Below are 17,478 nucleotides of genomic sequence, written 5' to 3'. Positions count from 1 at the left end.
CGGGGAGGGGCACTCGCATTCTAGGCACCCATTAACACCAACTTGGCAACGCTTTGATGGACAGCTGACAGACAACCAGTCAACGGCTGAGGCGATGATGGCCCCAGCCCGATTCCTGATGCCTTCGGCGGCGGTGCCACAATTATGGGGCGACAACTATGCGCGGCACTTGGGGACAGGCGCAGAAGCTGGCAGGGACAGCACCCAGCAATTAGCACTATCCCTGACCAACTATGAATGGACAGCCGATGGCACAGCACTGGAGCACTCAACGGCCCCTTTTCAAAGCACTGCAGCAGCACTGATTGAATGTCGCTTCTTTGGGAGACGGGCAGGCAGGCAAGTCAATCAAAGAAGAGCGTTAAATTATCGCTGAAAACCCATCTTCGCCCTGGTTTGAAATTGTCTTTAAAACCTTAATATGTAGATACTATTTTATCAAATCTTTAAGAATTGGATTTATATGGAAAGGAAACAGCCAAAACATTGAAAACTCTTTAAACTGAAGTTTACATTTGTTTTTTAAATTATAGTAGTAAAAGTAGTTTAAGTTTTTCCAATTGAAAGTATTTCTAAACAGATTTAGAGTGTCCACTGTAGGAAGTTTCCCGAGATAAGCGGCAAACAAATACCAGAAATGGGAAAAATATGGAAAAGAAAAAACCGATCCATGGGCTAATTAACACTTTTGGTAAATCAGAATTGATGGCCCCGCTGAAAGGGCACAGAAGAGATGATGACGCTGACGATGACGATGATTATTCATGGAGCGTTGAGTTTAAATATTGGTTTTGGTTGGGCAGCCGGGGTTGGGTTACTATCCAGACTACCCGTGGCCACAATTTAAATGTTAACATAAACAAGAGCAATTTAACAAAAGCCCAAGACCCAAAAAAAAAAGGCCAAAAATACAGAAGAAAAAGAGAAGTCGAACTCCCAGCCAGAAACTGGTAACCCAAAGTGATTTCACGGGTGGTCCGAAAAGATGCGGCTCAAACAAATCATAAAGAAAAAATGAAGAGGGAAAACGACTACAGAAACTAACAACGAGAACGCAACATGAAAGAAATTCTTAACTTGCCACATGCATGAATCGATTATGTGGTAAATGCAACTGTCCCAGTGTGCGTGAGTATCTGTGTGGTGTGGAGCCCAGAGAAGCTCCTCCGCAGTCGAGACCCAAAAAATCGAGGAAAAAAAATGGTCAGGCAGCCGTTTCCCACATTCCTGCTGTGAATCATAATGGCCGCCGCTGTCGTCGTCTTGGTTCTTTTGGATATTCTTGGTCTGCCAGTTCCCTCGGACCTCGGCCCTCCGATCTTCGCCAGCACACCGATACACACTCGCCGACATCCCATACATATATCATAATCTTAACAACTCTTAACAAGGCAGAACAAATTCCAAAATTCGAGGAGCCGGGCTCGAACAGCCAGTCAGGCGGTCGGACGATCCCACAAAATGAAGTGCCGGCCAGACAGAGAAGGCGATCTTCAGCTTCGGGTTCGGATCTGCAGACCCAATGAATGGACGATGACGAAGTGGAGAGTCTTCAGAGATCCGGCCAGATATGAGGCTTCATTTTCCAATATATAAGCCCTTAATACTTGATCTTAATAAATGATTTTCTTAGATCTATAAATTTCAACTCTAGATAAAGTAAACTTTTGGGGTAATTATTGTTAGATAGCGCAAGTAAAATTTTGAAATCAATACTTTAATAAGCATCTTAATACATATATTAACTCTTTTTTACTTATATCTATATAAATGTAAAAAAATAATAATAAATAATCTAATTCGGAAATAAATATACATTTTTTTGATCTTTCATTGTAATATTTTAAATTTCTGGGTTATATCTGGATCATATTTATTTGTTTCTAACTATGATTTGAAGTCCCCTTTGTCTCTTTGCAGTGCATTTAAAACTGTAAGTTCTGTTTGATCTACTAAGACATCTGGATTCCTATTTACTACTAGCCGACCCAGTAGCACAATTCACCCTCCTTGCCAGTATTTTTCTGCCCTATCCTATTGTTGTTCTCATCTGGGCTGGTGCTACCACAAACATTTTTTGGGAACCGCCACCTTCGGTGGTCCTCCTGGCGATCGGGAGCGGCATGTTAATTAATCAGCCAAATAATAATATGGCAGCCCGTCGAAGAAGAAACGAGCCGAAACGCTGAGAAGAGGTTCCAAATATTTGCCGGCAATAAAAGAGCAGTCCGGAGTGGCTGGATGGATGGATCATCCTGGAAGGAGGGGAGTAGGAGCTGGCTTGTTAGCGGCTTGTTAGCCGGCCTACCAAAAACATGCTAAATAAAACAAACAAAAAAGAGGCCCAAGAGTGAAATAAAATAATAATAAAAGATGAGGACCCCGCATGGCTGTGGGCCATTTCCTGAAGCCATCAGAGAATGTGCAACAAGAAATTGATTTAAACAAAAATCTTATTGCGTGACGCATCACATGGTTGGGCCACGCCCCCTTTGGCCAGTGATCATTAAAACAAAACGAAAGCAAAACCGAAATAAATGCAAGGAAATTGTAACCGGCTGGGGAATGGTACGAAAGGGGCAAGAGGGGCTCTTACTCAAAGAGGAACCCTACTTTTCTGGGTCTTCATTATCCTGGCCTCGGGCGCTTTTTTGTTGGCCGGACCGCTCCTAATGGCCACCAACAAACAGCAGCCAACAGCTTCATCAAACATAAACAAATACACTGGACATGGTCGGCTCTTACCCCACATGCTGTTCCTGGGGAGGGGAACTCCCATTGATCACTGAGAATAAATTGGGATAAGTTTGAAAATACTTACATTGATTTTAGTAAATTTAATGAAGGTGTTACTAGTCGTTTTTATATAATTTATATAGTTTTCTTAAAATATAATATGTCATTATACTACTATTTTTTTAGTATTCAGTGAAAGAAAGGTGACAAATAAACTTTTCTGAGTGTGCGTTGAATCTTCGGGTCAGACTGGAGAGCTAAAGCAACGTCGACGACGACGTTGCCTTTGCTTTACGATCGCGTATCTCAAGTTTATCGCTTCATTTTCCATGTTTTATGCGCAATTTATGCCGCACAGCCCCAGCCAAAGGCCCATCCTCGCCGGCACTCCGCTTAACCCCCTCAAACCTCTGGATCTTGGCCAGTTTGGTGGCCTGTGCTGACGCTTCTTTGGCTGGGGCTGGCAATTGCACACGCACCGCTTTGTCTGCCGGAGAATCTGTTCCTTGGTCTGCGTCTGCAGCATCTGCGTGCCCTGGGAACTGAAGAGAAACGAGGAAGCGAGGACCCAGCCCATATCCAAGCCTCTCGTCCTCCCAACTCCCAGCTCCATTGGGCATAAGTAGTTTTTGCTGCTCTGCCAGCGATGGTTTTATTTCTGCGTGTGGTTTGTTTTAGACTCGTGCATAATAAAGTCGAACTAACATGCGGTTACAAAACAGAACGGTTTAGGGTTTTGGTGGCTGTGGGGGTCCGAAATAGTTTTTATTGGGGGAAAATTAAGTTTACGTTTTAGTGGTTTAGTGGCATCTAAACAAGAAATAAAAGGAATACTTTGAAAGATGGTCGGCAGTAGTATTATTATTAATACCTTTTAGAAACCAATTTAGGAAGAGTTGTATATTCTTATAATTCCTATAGAAAAACTATGTCTTAACTATTTACACTCCTTAAATAAATAATAACATGACAAATGTATGATTTATAATTTGTAAAGTGAATGTTAGAAACATGACTCTAACCCACCTGTAATTTGTTTTGAAGAATTCAACCTAAGAATCCACTTCCATTTTCCCTACATCAATGACTTCTCTAAGAACTTGGGCAATTAGCTGCCGCTTTGTAGGCAATTAACTGGCGATTAATGGGCACACACATACCCTCGAAATGGGGGTTATAAAACTGTTCCAACTGCCTACACACTCGCCTTTCTTCTCGTTCTCGCTCTCGCTCTTGGGAAACCTCCGCTTTCATTTATTTGAGTATGTGGTTAATTTTTTATTTTTATGTTTTGTCAGTGTTTATAATTAATCACCTGTTGTATACATCTGTGGTCCCGGTTCCTTTCCGAATCCAAATCCCTCCCCTGTCCACCTGTCCGATCCTCTTTCTCTAGCGCCATTAGCGCCGGCTTGCCCTGCGCTTTGATGTCTTTATTTACTAATTTCCCGCTTATCATTTGGATGTTTTGTAAATTGAAACATTTTCACTAATTGCCTGAAAATTTGTTGCCCCGCTGCAGCAGATGTCCCAGGGAAAGGCACAATAGGCACCTCGAGTGCCCTATGACCCCTCCGACGGCAATTAGAAGCCGCAGCGGCAATCGTCAACATCCGGTGATCAGAACGCTCAGAACGGAGAGTCACTAAACTAAAAGAAAAATTGAAAATTATGTGGGCGAGGGTTTTTCCAAGAAAAAATGCATACGCAACTCGGGGAGTTGGAGAAGCAACTGGCAACTGACTCTTGACCATGTTCAGCATAGAGAGTCATTAACTTGAACATCGATTTACACTGGAAAAAAACGTGAGGAGATTGAACAGGAATTACTAACCATATTTGTATGTCCAAAAGGTCTTAGACAAACTAAAGTTAAAATGATGACCTAATGAATAGTACCATAAATACTATTTAAATTTTTAATTTAATTCTAGTGTAACGCATTTTATTTCCTAGCTCTTAAGATTTTTAAATATATTTAATTATTTTTATAAATTTACAATATGCTTTTAACTTTATTGCTCAGTGCAGGCTCGGACGATTCTCGCATCCTGGTCACACACTCATTGCCATCAGCGTCTTTTGTTTTTAAGGCCCAAGCGCCGCCTGGCCAAAACGACTTTACAGTGCTTGACAAAAGTTCGCAGTCGCCGGTTGTAAGTGCAACCGCCCCTGGCCCGCCCCTTGATGCAGTTGGTATACAAGGCCCAAGAATTTTAAGTGAGTTGAGGCTGGAGAGACAGACAGTCTACCTCGATGGGATGTGGCTGCGGATCCTCTCATTGAAAATGCATTTTTCATGATGTTGCTGGAGTTGCCGCTTACAAGCTCGCAGACTTGCTTAAAAAACCAGAAAAAAAAACCAATGAAATGAAAAAACAAATGGAGAAAAAATAATGAAGCTGGCATAGACGAACGGACGCCGACGAGCACGATTTGCTTGTAAGGCTGCGGCGACAACAGCCGCTGAAGCTAAAGTTGCCAACTCCGAACAGAACGCAAATTAAAGCAGCGAAATTAATTGAAGTGATGTGCAGGCAGAATTGCAAAAGTGCAGCGAGAAGCAGCAGAAGATTGCCGAAAGAATCGCAACATCCGCATCGGACAGCAGCAACATCTCCGGCAGCAACATCTGCAGCAGCAACATCAACAGCAGCAACAATCCTGACAACCCATTTTGTACTTACAAGTCATTATCACCGGCCAAGAGCCGATCGCCAGTCACTGATAAGGGTCCTCAGGGACCTATGGATATCTCTTGGTCAGGCATACAGCAATCCCCCTCCCTCCTCTTATCACCGCTACCATCGACAACATCAAAGGCAGCAACAACAAACCGATAACGAGCAACAGAGTCATTCGAAACGGGAGCAACAGCAAACCGAAAAGGGATAAAATCGGAATTGGTATCGTGAATTGAGGATGAGGTTGCCGAAGATACACTGGTTTTAAAAATATTTAAAACACGAAATAAAAATAAGTTAAGAAATTTATTTACTAAAGAAATAAAATCAGATTTTAAAGATTCTTTGATCTGATTTTTTACTTTTATTTAATACTTCGATTTCTGGCGATCTTGAATGACTTCCCTACCACTGTTCCCCAAGAGCAGAATCCTCTGTTTGCAGCGAACAAAGCATTGATGATAATGATGTCATTTGGCATTTATTTACGAGGCCCATAGTCGATGCTAAACGAGATCTAATTTACATTTATAAAGCTGTTCTACGCACGCACCCCGGGACTTGTGACTTGTTTGCTCCTGCTACTGCCTCAGTCGCTTGCCTCTTGCCCCAACCCTTCTCTCCCCCTTCCCTTTGCAACTCCTTGTGTGTCCTGAGCATGGTGTTGTTGCTGTTGTGCCCGCCACTGATCGCTGGGCATTGTTGATAAGATCACAATCGTATCGCCTTAATCGCTCTGTGTTGTGTTGTGTGTGTGTGACAACAGCAACAACAATGCGCCACTGACAGAGGGATAAATGCACGGAATAGTGAGCGGAGGGGAGAGGGATGGACATCAAGGAGCAGGACAAGAGCAACTAAGTGATTCGAAGTACAAGTGCATAAATTACAGATAACGATACGTGGTTTTGTCGTTTTTATAGTGCAAGTTGCCAGCACAACAGGAGAAACCTCCTTTTTCTGTAATAAATGAAAAAAACCACTACTACTACCGCCTTAATCCATGACTAATAAAATCAGATTATTAAATTTTATATTAGTTTTGTGTATATTGAAGTTCCAAAACGACTATGTTAGAAAGGCAATTTAATTAGAACTTTCTGCTTTAAAATCCTGGGGGTTTCTCATCTGGCCACTTAGTAGGTACGTCTTTGAGCTAGTTAATTTCAGCGGCGCTGAGTGGCTGCCACCCAATCGGAAAGCTGATCGAAATTCAGAGAATCCTTTCGGCTATTGTGTTGCCGCTGCACGAAATTCTGGGTATTGCATCCCAAGAACCGCCGAAAAAGAGACCAGCTCTCTAAACTGGCCATCAAAAGCAAAAAACGCGGCCTATTATGAGCCAATCTCTGGCTATGTTTCGCCGTTTTTTATTTGGGGGCTTCTGCTCAGCTCGCTTGGTGGTCAGCAAATGAAGTCATAAAATTTTCAGCGTGCCAAAGAACGGTCCAAATAACGACGGCCAAAAAGGGAGGAGAGCTCGGAAGGTAGTTTCGAAGACGGAGCGAGCCTTTTGTACGGTAGGCCCTCAGCTGCCATTGATGATGGAGATGATGATGGGCCAAAACAACAGCCAACAACCAACTACCAACAACCAACCCATGGACCCACAATCACACAATCGCACAAAACCCCCACGATCACGACGATGCATCCTCGTCTGTGGCGATGCGGCTCCTTGCGATACAATGATACAATATTATTATGCTGGCCCAGCATCAGATTGAAATCAAAGTGTATCCCCCTCTGTATCCCTCTGGACCCTTATGCTGTGTGTGTTTTTTGCCGGGGCCAAACAATTCAGCATTGTTTTGGGCACTGTTGGCCACCCAAAAAGTTATGATTAAGTTATGTGGCGAACCCGTCGAGGGAACGAGGGTCCCGGCCGCCATGAGTCAAGGCAGTTAGCTCCAAATAGCCAAAACATGACTAAGAGCAGTCAAAAATGCCAAAACAAAAAAGATAAGGACAGACGAGGAGGTGATGAACGGCTTGGACACCCTGAAGGAACTCTGAGTTAATGGTATTACCTTACCTTACGTTATTAAATATATGATATTACATATCAATATTACTTATTTGATTTGATTAAGTAAATGATATTTTTTAAATGCAAATACACAAACGATAAACCGAAAAAGTCCCAAAAAAACTGGGTTCCAGGACAACAACGACAACAAGTACAAACTCTAAAAAGCCTCAGCAAAACTTTCTCACGCTTAGGCCACCTGACGCCTGGGACTAAACCCCAAAAGCCTGGCTCTGGATGCCCGATCTCTTAGCATAAAAAAATGAAGAAACCATTCCCCCGTTCCCCAGGCCTCCAATAACCCAGGAAACCAGGCTATGTATAATTTTCAATGAAGACATCTGTCAGCAAAAATGTTCAGGCGTTTTGTTTATGGCATTTAAGGCAAAACCGATTTTTATTACCACAGCGACAGCAGGGAAAACCACACGCGACGCTGTCTTGGTTGTCGTCGTCCACATCATTGACACATCGTATGCAAATTAAAAGCGTCTCGAAGTCAGATCATAAAGTCGCAGCTCCAGATTGGCAGATCTGCAGATCTGGAGATCTCCGGATTCCAGAGCTGAGAACCGAGGTTTCTGGGCACAAATCTGAGATCGAGAACCCCAGAAACTCAGCTCGAGGTCAAAAGGACGCGTCCCATTCGACGCGATCTGTGGCATGAAAGCAGTTAAATGAAACACCGCAACCCATTCTTTTTTTTATTTTTTTTTTTGGTAGGGAACGGACCTCGGCTGACAGACCGCCCGTGAGGATCTCAAGATCTCTGGATCTCGGGGACTCGGGCCGGTTGGTTGGTTAATCAGGCTCATTAGGTGGCCGCATCTCATTTATATACAAAATTACGAACATGGCTCGCAGATTTTTGCGGTCGTCTCTTCTCGAAATGTGATTAAGTTATTTCGCCGTGGCACTCGGCCGGAGATCCAACATTTGATACACACTCGGCTACATATAAAGCCATCGGTTTTGTTTTTCGAACGCTCCATTAACCGTAATTAAGGTATATTCTCCCGGCCTGCGCTTTCTTTTTGTGCTCTGCCCGCTCATCCTTTTGGCCGTTGGTCCTCCTTTATTGGCTTATATCTTGTTGTTGAAAACTTGAGACGAACAATCCTCCATAAACACACACACCTGCAGGTGCACTGACAAAAATTAGAGATAATCTCATATCTAAGGTTGGCAATGGGTTTTTAGCGCGATTTTTCTTGATTTTTACTTCAAAATCTCATCGTAGATTAGCTGACTCAATTGTCAAAAACTAATTAAAATTAAGGTATAAATCTGAATCAGTTATTAAAGGGTACAACTTTATCTTTCGGTGTATGGCAAAACTAACTCCGTGTGGGGTACAAACGGAAAGGAAGAGGAGGACTGGGCTAAGGGGGGCATGGCCAAGGAACTGGATGTGCGACTGACTGGCTGACAAGGCGGCTGGAATCTCTTTTGCTCTCTCTCCTGTTACCTACAGTGGAAAAAACGTCTAAAAGCTTTATTTAAAAAGCTTAATTTCCTACTTTAGTTAAATTAAATATTGAACGGCGTAGTCTAATAGATCATAAATGACAAGCTTTTCTTAACTTTTCTACTTCCTTTTATGAACTAAGATATACCTCAAATATTTTATTCAAATTTCAGCTTTAGTTCTGCTGGTCAATAAAATACATTTCCCTTAAGTTCAAACTGGGTATAGTTTTGACCAGTGCAGTTTGGTCAACGTTTTGACCTCCTTGGTTATTATTTATGAAGCTATTAGTAAAGTGTGTGAACATATTTACCTTTATAAAGCCAGCACACACATTGACACACTCGCACACAGTCTCACCTGCGGATGATGGGGGAAAAGGACCGCACAGGGCTACAAATTGCCTTAAGCCTTTTCCCCTTTGCTTAACCGAAACTGATTTAATTTTTGCTCATTTCTCAATCCGCCAGGCCACCAGAGGCACAAAAAAAAAAAAAAAGAAATAAAAAAAGGAAAACATATATATATATATATATTGAACCAACGCCCCAGCGCCCAACTTGATGAGTTAATAGGAATCGAATTACATTCCAGGCAAGGAGCCGATTTCGAGCTTCAATCCTCGATTCTTGATCCTGAATCCCCGATTCTTGATTCTCGATCCTCTATCCACTATCCCAGTTCCATAAGCCCGCACATGGCGTGCTACATTTTTTATGACCACCGCTGCTTCTGCTGATGATGATGGGTCGCTTGAATGGACGACGACATGGCCAGGGACATGGTTTTGATGGCCAGTGCCCCGACTTCTTCTGCCCCTGATATTTTGGGGCCCAGTATTGACAGATTTAATTAACTCATCCACAGGTTAAGCAGACATTTTGTAGGCTTTTAGTCCGTTTACCCATATCCTTTGGCATTTGGCTCCTCAAATGCCCGGGAACATGGCCTTTCCAGACATCCGGTGTCGTATGTTCCCCAGCTCTCGTATCTCTTTCGTTTCGTTTGATAATTTCCGTTTTTTTAATTTCAATAAGCGTCTTTACAGTATCGCAGTACAGTGATTTTAGTTTTAGATTTCAACATTATAAATACATTAAGTTTTTGGGAAAATTGTGGAAAAAAGTTTATGCTAAAGCAAATTGAATACAACATTAATTTTAAAATCTTTTTTTGTTGGTATAAACGTATTGGTTTTTTGCTGCTTTCGAAACCAATGTGCCTGGTCTTAAGACATTTTTGTGATCTATCAGAACGCATCTAAAACAAAAATCAAATGAGCCATGCAAAATGCCGCCAGAAAGGTTCAGGTCGAACCTTTTTTGTGTGTGAAACAAAAGCTGCGGTGCTTTTTTGATCGAAAGTTGATTGAGGAGCCGAGGGCTTTTGAGCCTGCGACACAAAGTCTGCCCAATTCGGGGCTAATCTGCACTTAAGAACCAGCCAAAATCTGAGCTCGTTAGCAGCTCCTTTTGTCTTTTCGATCGGCAGACAATTAGTGCGAATGCGAAATTTGAATAAAGCGACATTTATTTGACAGCCCGTCAAGAGTCTGTCGGCAAATCTTTGAACGAGACAAGAAAAGCCAGGCCAAATACACAACGAGAACTTTGATTTCAGTCGAATTTCTTGTCTTGTTTTATTTGCATAAAGTGCAGTCATGTGGGAAAATATTTTTCGGCATGCTATTCAAGTCGGCCACGAGTATAGTATGTATGGATATTCAGCCAGCAGCGGCAGTTTCCACAGACGACGATGGAAAATTTTTTCAAAGACAACAAGTCGCCACTGCAACGGCAGCAAAAACAAATTAATGTTGCGGCAAGTAAACAAAATTAATTAAATGACATGAATTTGACGTGACAATGTTTTTTTCTCTTCGTTTTTATACCTTTTTTTTCAACTTAGTATTTTTATTTGATTGCTCAACTTTGGTTGCCAGCTGAAGACTGAAGTCTGGGCCCAAACATCGTTAGCTCTGGCTTCGTGCAATAAGTGAAGCCCCGACAGCAACCAGAGCGGAGATACGATGACGATGACTATGACTATGACTATGACGACTAGACATGCAGCAGACAATTGTTTGGACAACTCTTTGCAATACCCTATAACAGGGCAATGGAAGATTTCTTTGAATTTCAATAATGTTATATAGTAAAAAAACTTATCAAGTTTAAAATTCATTATATATGCTGAGAGATATGTTCAGATATCTATTGTCCTACAAATTTTACTCGAATTTTTTGTCTGGAAAAAGTAAGGTACAATTCGTTTTCACTTTTAAACTTGCCTAATGATATTCTATAGCTAAACTTTATCTGAAGAGTAACCTATAGTCGCTAAGGAAAGACTCCCTTGTACTTTCCTTTTCACGCCGTTGCTGCGCTTTAAACAAATTGTGGCAAAGCATTTTGTTTTCCTTCGCCTCGCCGATCTCAAAGCCTGGGCCATTGCAATTAAAATGCATGTTCAGGTTTTTCGTGGCAAAGTGTGGTCTGTGGGTCTGGTTCCGACTTCGACTGCGACTTCAACTCAAATCTGTAAACTAAAAATTTCGAGTCCAGCTCTGGAGGTACTCGAAAGTTGCTGATCGCTGCCGCTTCGCGTGTTTCTTATTTTGGCCAAATTAATATTTCTTGTTCATTAGTTTTATTTGCTTTAACTATGTGCGCTAATATTTCCTGCTTAGTAATTAAGTTTGTCTGCCCGCTGCTGCAGGTGCAACGTTGCGTATGAGTAATATGTAGAGTTCGCTGGAAGTCAGGTCTCTTGCGACTGATACTCCCCTTCTGCTGCCATCAACCGGCTCCACTTAATGCCAACACTTTTCATTTTTAATCATGAAAAATTGACTCGGCCACGCTAATGAATAATACCCAGGCAACAATTACTAGAGGCAACCTGTCTTCCGAGTTTACTTAGCAAATCCTGTTATTTAAGGAAAATAAATTGGAGTTAGATTAAATCTATGATGCCAATATAAACGGAAACAAATGGTTTGGAAATTAATACTTTATGGGTATTAAATAAAATGGTTGAAGAAAAGTCATTATAATCAAAATGGATGGTTTGATTAGTTAATCTCATGACACTTTCCATAATAATAACAACAACATTACCGCTTCCTTAATTACTTAACTCTTTCAATGCCCACCCACTAACGCTTCTGTTCCACTTCAATCTGGGATCTGAGCTCTGTTTTCAAGCACCAACACCTCGGGAAAGTGTTGCCAGGTACACCAGCAGCCACCCACGCGAAACACACAACAACTATCGCATAAATAATAGCCACAAAACCGCAATTGTGGATATAGACTTGCGTTTTTATTTTCCTGAAATAATAAAGATACAAATAAAGTTAAATGCAATAAAATAAATTGTCGCCGTTGGCCCGAAGCGAGGGTGGGATGTGGGGTGTGCGTCGAAGTGCTGCTGGGAAACGCGTTTGCGGCTTTAATTTGCCATTAAGACCCAGTTGACTTCCTACCGCCCTCGTCGGCCGAATGGCTATAGTTTATGACATCTGGAACCGTTAGTTGATCTGTCGGTCATTACGTTTTAATTACGTGGACAGCCCTGATTTGCATGACTAATTGTGAATATGGAGCTAGGGAGTACTAGTGGCTAGAACGAGTTCGTCGCCGGAGTCTTTTGTTCGGCCAACTTCAAATTCTTGGCCATTTGGAGAGACTTGTATATTGCCCTATAACTGTCAGGCTTAGTGACCCATTTTGACGCAGTCACCGAAACCACTCGCATGTTTATTTCTAAATTGCGCATTTCATAAATAAATATTCCATAAATTACAAAAGCCGAGGAACATTAAAAAATAATCAAAAACCTTAAGTGGATGGTAATTTATGTCTTGGTCTATTCGAAAAACTTGACTTTGACTTGTTTTATTCGACATTTTTTAAAACTTGGTTGGCAGAGCAGCATATCACACCATATTTAACACAAATATTTATGGCCAGGCAAAAGTCGAAGCTTAAAGTATTGAAAGTTGATAAAAATTCTGATATTATTTCAGTTAATACTTAAACTGTGATTGATTTTTCCAAATGGAATTAAGCATCTTTTTGGTAGTTAACAAGACAATAGAGATATAAATAGATAAATGAAAATAATTCTACCTAACTTACGAGCAAATAAATACAGATAAGCCGTGACTTTCTATCGCTCGCAAACACATTCAAATTCAGAGGCAGCAACAAATCAGCTTAAGCAAACAACCAACCAGACAATTCGGCTCCACAAGTTTTGCACGTCGTTTTGATGTCGCGCGATTTTTGTTGAGGATTTTTGACGCTGCCGTCGCTTTGGCACGACGTTAATTTGTCACACCCAGCGGCAGGCAGCACCTAAAAAAATTATACAAAAAACGACAACAAGCCAAACAGATAATAATAATAATAATAATAATGTGAAACCCAAACAGCAACGATAAAGGCTGGCGAAATTTTTCAGCGATGACAGCAGCCGAAGAGGCGAAAGATCTCTGACAGATCTTGGAGCTCCAAGCGGCTTAAACGCCTCCCAAAGTCAAAGCCTTGGCCACTCGAATCAAATTGACGGCGACACACGCCTTTTGTTTATTTAGCCCCAATAGAACAGAACAGAACTGAGCAGAGCCAGTAATGAAATAAAAATAAAAATATAAATGAAATACAAGCAGACCCAGTGGCAGCGGCAGTCAGAACAGTAACGACAACAAACAGACCCACTAAGCCGTATTTATTAATAATAAAAAGAATTATTGAGACAGCCCAGCAATCGCCCCCAGCGATCCGAATTTGGCCAGCTTTGTTTGTTGTTTCTTATTTTTTTGGGTATTATTATTGTGGTAGACTTTGTGGGGCCTTGGTTCGAAAGTCCCTTGAAAAGCTCAGAGCGTAAACATTTGGGTGCAATTGTAATCGATACTTGCCCCATACACACACTCTGGCACACATCGAAATTGAAAACGTGTTGGTTTTGAAGATAAACAGCTTTTTTGGCGACAATTTGTCTGCAATTGAGTTTTTATGGGGCAATTGGAAACGCTTGTTTACGCATCGCAGACTACGCGGCGCTCGATCAAAGAATTCGCCAGCCTTGGAATACGAATTGGATGCTCTTTAAATATTTGAATTTATGAAAAAGTTTCTATTTTCGTAGAATGATTCTTTTTTCTTGCTACTGTCTTAGCTTAACTTTGCTTTTGGATGAGTAAATATTTAAAAATGTTTTCTTATAAACTTAAATAAATTATTACTTATGCAAGTAAGTTATCCTCATAAAATATTCCCATTGCTAATCACTGTAATTCTAAGAAACTACCACCTTAAGTCTTCCGCTTTTGGCTTCTCTGATCGCTACTTAAATCAGTTATAGTCATGAGATGCATTTTCTTTCCAGAAATCCAATCGCCGCTGCTATTAGAAAACTATTTAAAATATTTCCACGCAGCGGCGGCTCAAGTGATTCGGTAAACCGAAAAGCTTCCACCATGAGTTGGAAAACGTGAGCCGGCAATTGCCGGCGGACCACCAGCGAGCCAAGTAACTCGTTAGAACTATTCGAGAATTAAATTGTATTTTTGGAGGCCAATTTTGGTGAAGCCATCAAAAAATATTTGAAAATTCCAGCTGTCTTAATGCACATGTTGTTGGCCATTTAAATTGCGGCTGTCGACTGAAATCTGTTTTTACAAAATGGAAATCTTTGTCGACAAATGCCGCAAATAGTTTTGTCTGATGTTCATACAAGTTAGAGGAAAAGACGTTGGGGTCTTTGGAGTTTTGTTTGAATTTTAAGGAATTTTAACGAAAATAAGAAAATTATTATTAAAATATACAATACATCTTACCATATATAAGTGATTATTTTTGCTATTCGTATATGTATTTTCTATAGATAATATGCTTTAATTTTAATATTATATCTAACTAATACCTCGTTGATTAAAATCTCTAATTCTGCTTGAGAGTGTATCCCACGAGCCACCTTTGATTTAATTGTTAAGTTTAAAATGCTTGGCGCATCCAACGGTCTCGGATCGTGGGTTGCCATTTTCGGAATGCCTTCTAAATTGTTTTGTAATTTGTTAGCAATTTAATTTGCGGTTGCACTGCAGCTTGTTGTTCCCACTTGTTGTTGTTGCCGTCGACTAATTGCTAATGCAACGGGCTGCGCATAGTTTGATGTGACATATTACAAAAACGTGCACGCCATTAATCGCACAGCGCGAAATATAAATAGGAACAATAAGCGATAAGCAATATATTCAACATTTTATTAAACATTAACATTAATTGTTGCAGATTGATTTAGGGGGCAGCCTTTTTTGTCTCAACCCTCAGCTAAAGTTAACAATTAAGTTTTATGTTTATTTGCATTTTCGTTATGCAAAGGCCAGTTTCGCATTCCGACTTTTTCGCCATATCTGTTTGTCTGCACTTGAACTTCAGTGGTGCAGTGGGGCGTAGGCTGCCGTTAAAAGCCTTTTAAGTTGGCTGGCATTTCCTTATTGCGCATACGCCCTGTGAAGTCAGTGAAGTGTTAACCCATTGAAGTAGCAAAAATTACAAAATTTCGCTTTTATAGATTTATTTAAATGAACTATTAAAATCTCTTTTTTTTCTACTTAAATATCTAATTTATTTATAATTTTATCCATTAACGTCTCTTCTCATGAAATTTCTTTAAAAAGCCTAGAGCTTTATAGCAACTGTGATAACCGTTAATGGGTTAATATGACATCGAAACAAGTTTCGTGCTCTCGACTCCTCACATAAAAAATCATTTAATCATGGCATAAAAATAAAATTACTTATCAACCAAATCAGCTCAGCGAGCGGGGACAAACAATATTTGGCTGATTTTCTCATCGTTTGCCGAGTCAATAAACAGAACTTTAACAACTTCTTCAAGAGCAAGTGTAGCGCAGAGATCGACTTTTGGAAGAGAGCCAGAGCGACAGATCGGGCCATAAACTTGAACTTGTTTGGGTTTAAGGCTGAGCAAATACAAAGGAAATTAATGATTAAGCTTATCTCGGGAGTTTTACTACCAACATCTCGTATATCTCTCTGTCCGAGCACGCTTTCTAACCGAAAGACCTTTTTTCTTTCCTCGACTAATTAATTAATATTTTATGATGTTGAGCAGCTCTGCCGACGCTATGCAAACAAAGCAGCGGGAGATACTCACTCGTACGTGTGTGTTTTGAGCCAAGAATTTGAAATTTATTTAGATGTAGGATTTATATGCGAGCGAGGAATTTCGGGTGATGATATCATATGATAATAACGCAACAACAAACAGCGAGGGCTGGGCCTTGAGAATTGAGCCGGTACGGAGGCAGGGTTGCCCAGCAGGTGTTTCTGCCCCTTAACCCCCGGTATTTCTACCAAAAACTTGGTGGTTTTTGTGTAGCACACGACCGTTGAACGTATCTCTCGCAGTGGATCATTCACAGCACGCCATCAAATGCCTTTGCTTAATAAATAAAAAAATTAATTTTTATGAAACGTGTTTAAAACAAACAACAAAGATTGATTGGCCAGATAAGATACAGCTACGCTTCGCTACACACTCACACACAAACACACACTTAAACACTTGCACAGAAAGTCGCTGCTTATCGGAGAAATGTGCCACAGCGTTTTCCAGTTTGTTGCCTGAGTCTTTTGTTTTCCGCTGTTGCCAACGTCACTTCAGCATTTATCGTTGGCGCTGCGATGTCTACGACGTTTGCCGTATAAACGGCAATGGCAACGACTATTTGATATGTTTACGCCTTGCGTTTGCTAATTACATTCAAGCGATGGGTCTGGTCAAGCGGAGCAGGCCACACAAAATCGGGTTTCGCGAAGGGAGATATGTGAAAAGATTATGAAGCTTCAAAAATCAAGTCACATTTTGTATGCCACAAAAATTTGCTATAAAATTCATGAGGCTTTAAAAATAACAATGCGAGTCCCATCTGACAAGCATTTGTTTATGCAAAAATTATATATGAATAGAAATATTATTTAAAACTATTTTATAATATGATATTATATATAGTTAACTAATTTAGTAAGGAATTCCTTAAAATAACAAGTTTGCTTAATAAATTTACTTTAAGTATCTTTTGAACGTTCTTGCCTTCATGGCGATAGCGCTTTTTAAATTTATTAACAATAAATTAAGCTACAATTATCGATTATTGGTCACACCCATCAGGCAGCGCTTTTGTTTGTCAATTGCTAAATTTATTGTCTTTGTTGTTGCTGTTTGTACGGCTAATGGATTTATTGGGTAAACAGCTGTCGCATGTTGAGCATTTGTCAAAAAACCACAATACAGGTTTCGATTTCGAACAAATAAAAGAGTTCCGTGCACAGACCCCTCGCTGCCGCTATTCCGCTCCACTATTTATTTGTTTTTGCTGGTTTTTGCCTAGTTTTGGCGCAGACTTGCCCGCCAGACAACACGTCTCCAGTGAGTTAGAGCCAATAAAGTATAAAATACCATAATCGTAGATACTTTTTTAGAGCATTTCTTGCTATTGAATTCAGATTTCAGCTCTGCATCTT

The sequence above is a fragment of the Drosophila eugracilis genome, unplaced genomic scaffold, assembly GCF_018153835.1.
Source record: "Drosophila eugracilis isolate 14026-0451.02 unplaced genomic scaffold, ASM1815383v1 contig_2152, whole genome shotgun sequence".
In the NCBI taxonomy this organism is placed as follows: domain Eukaryota; kingdom Metazoa; phylum Arthropoda; class Insecta; order Diptera; family Drosophilidae; genus Drosophila; species Drosophila eugracilis.
Note: the sequence above shows the minus strand (reverse complement) of the source record.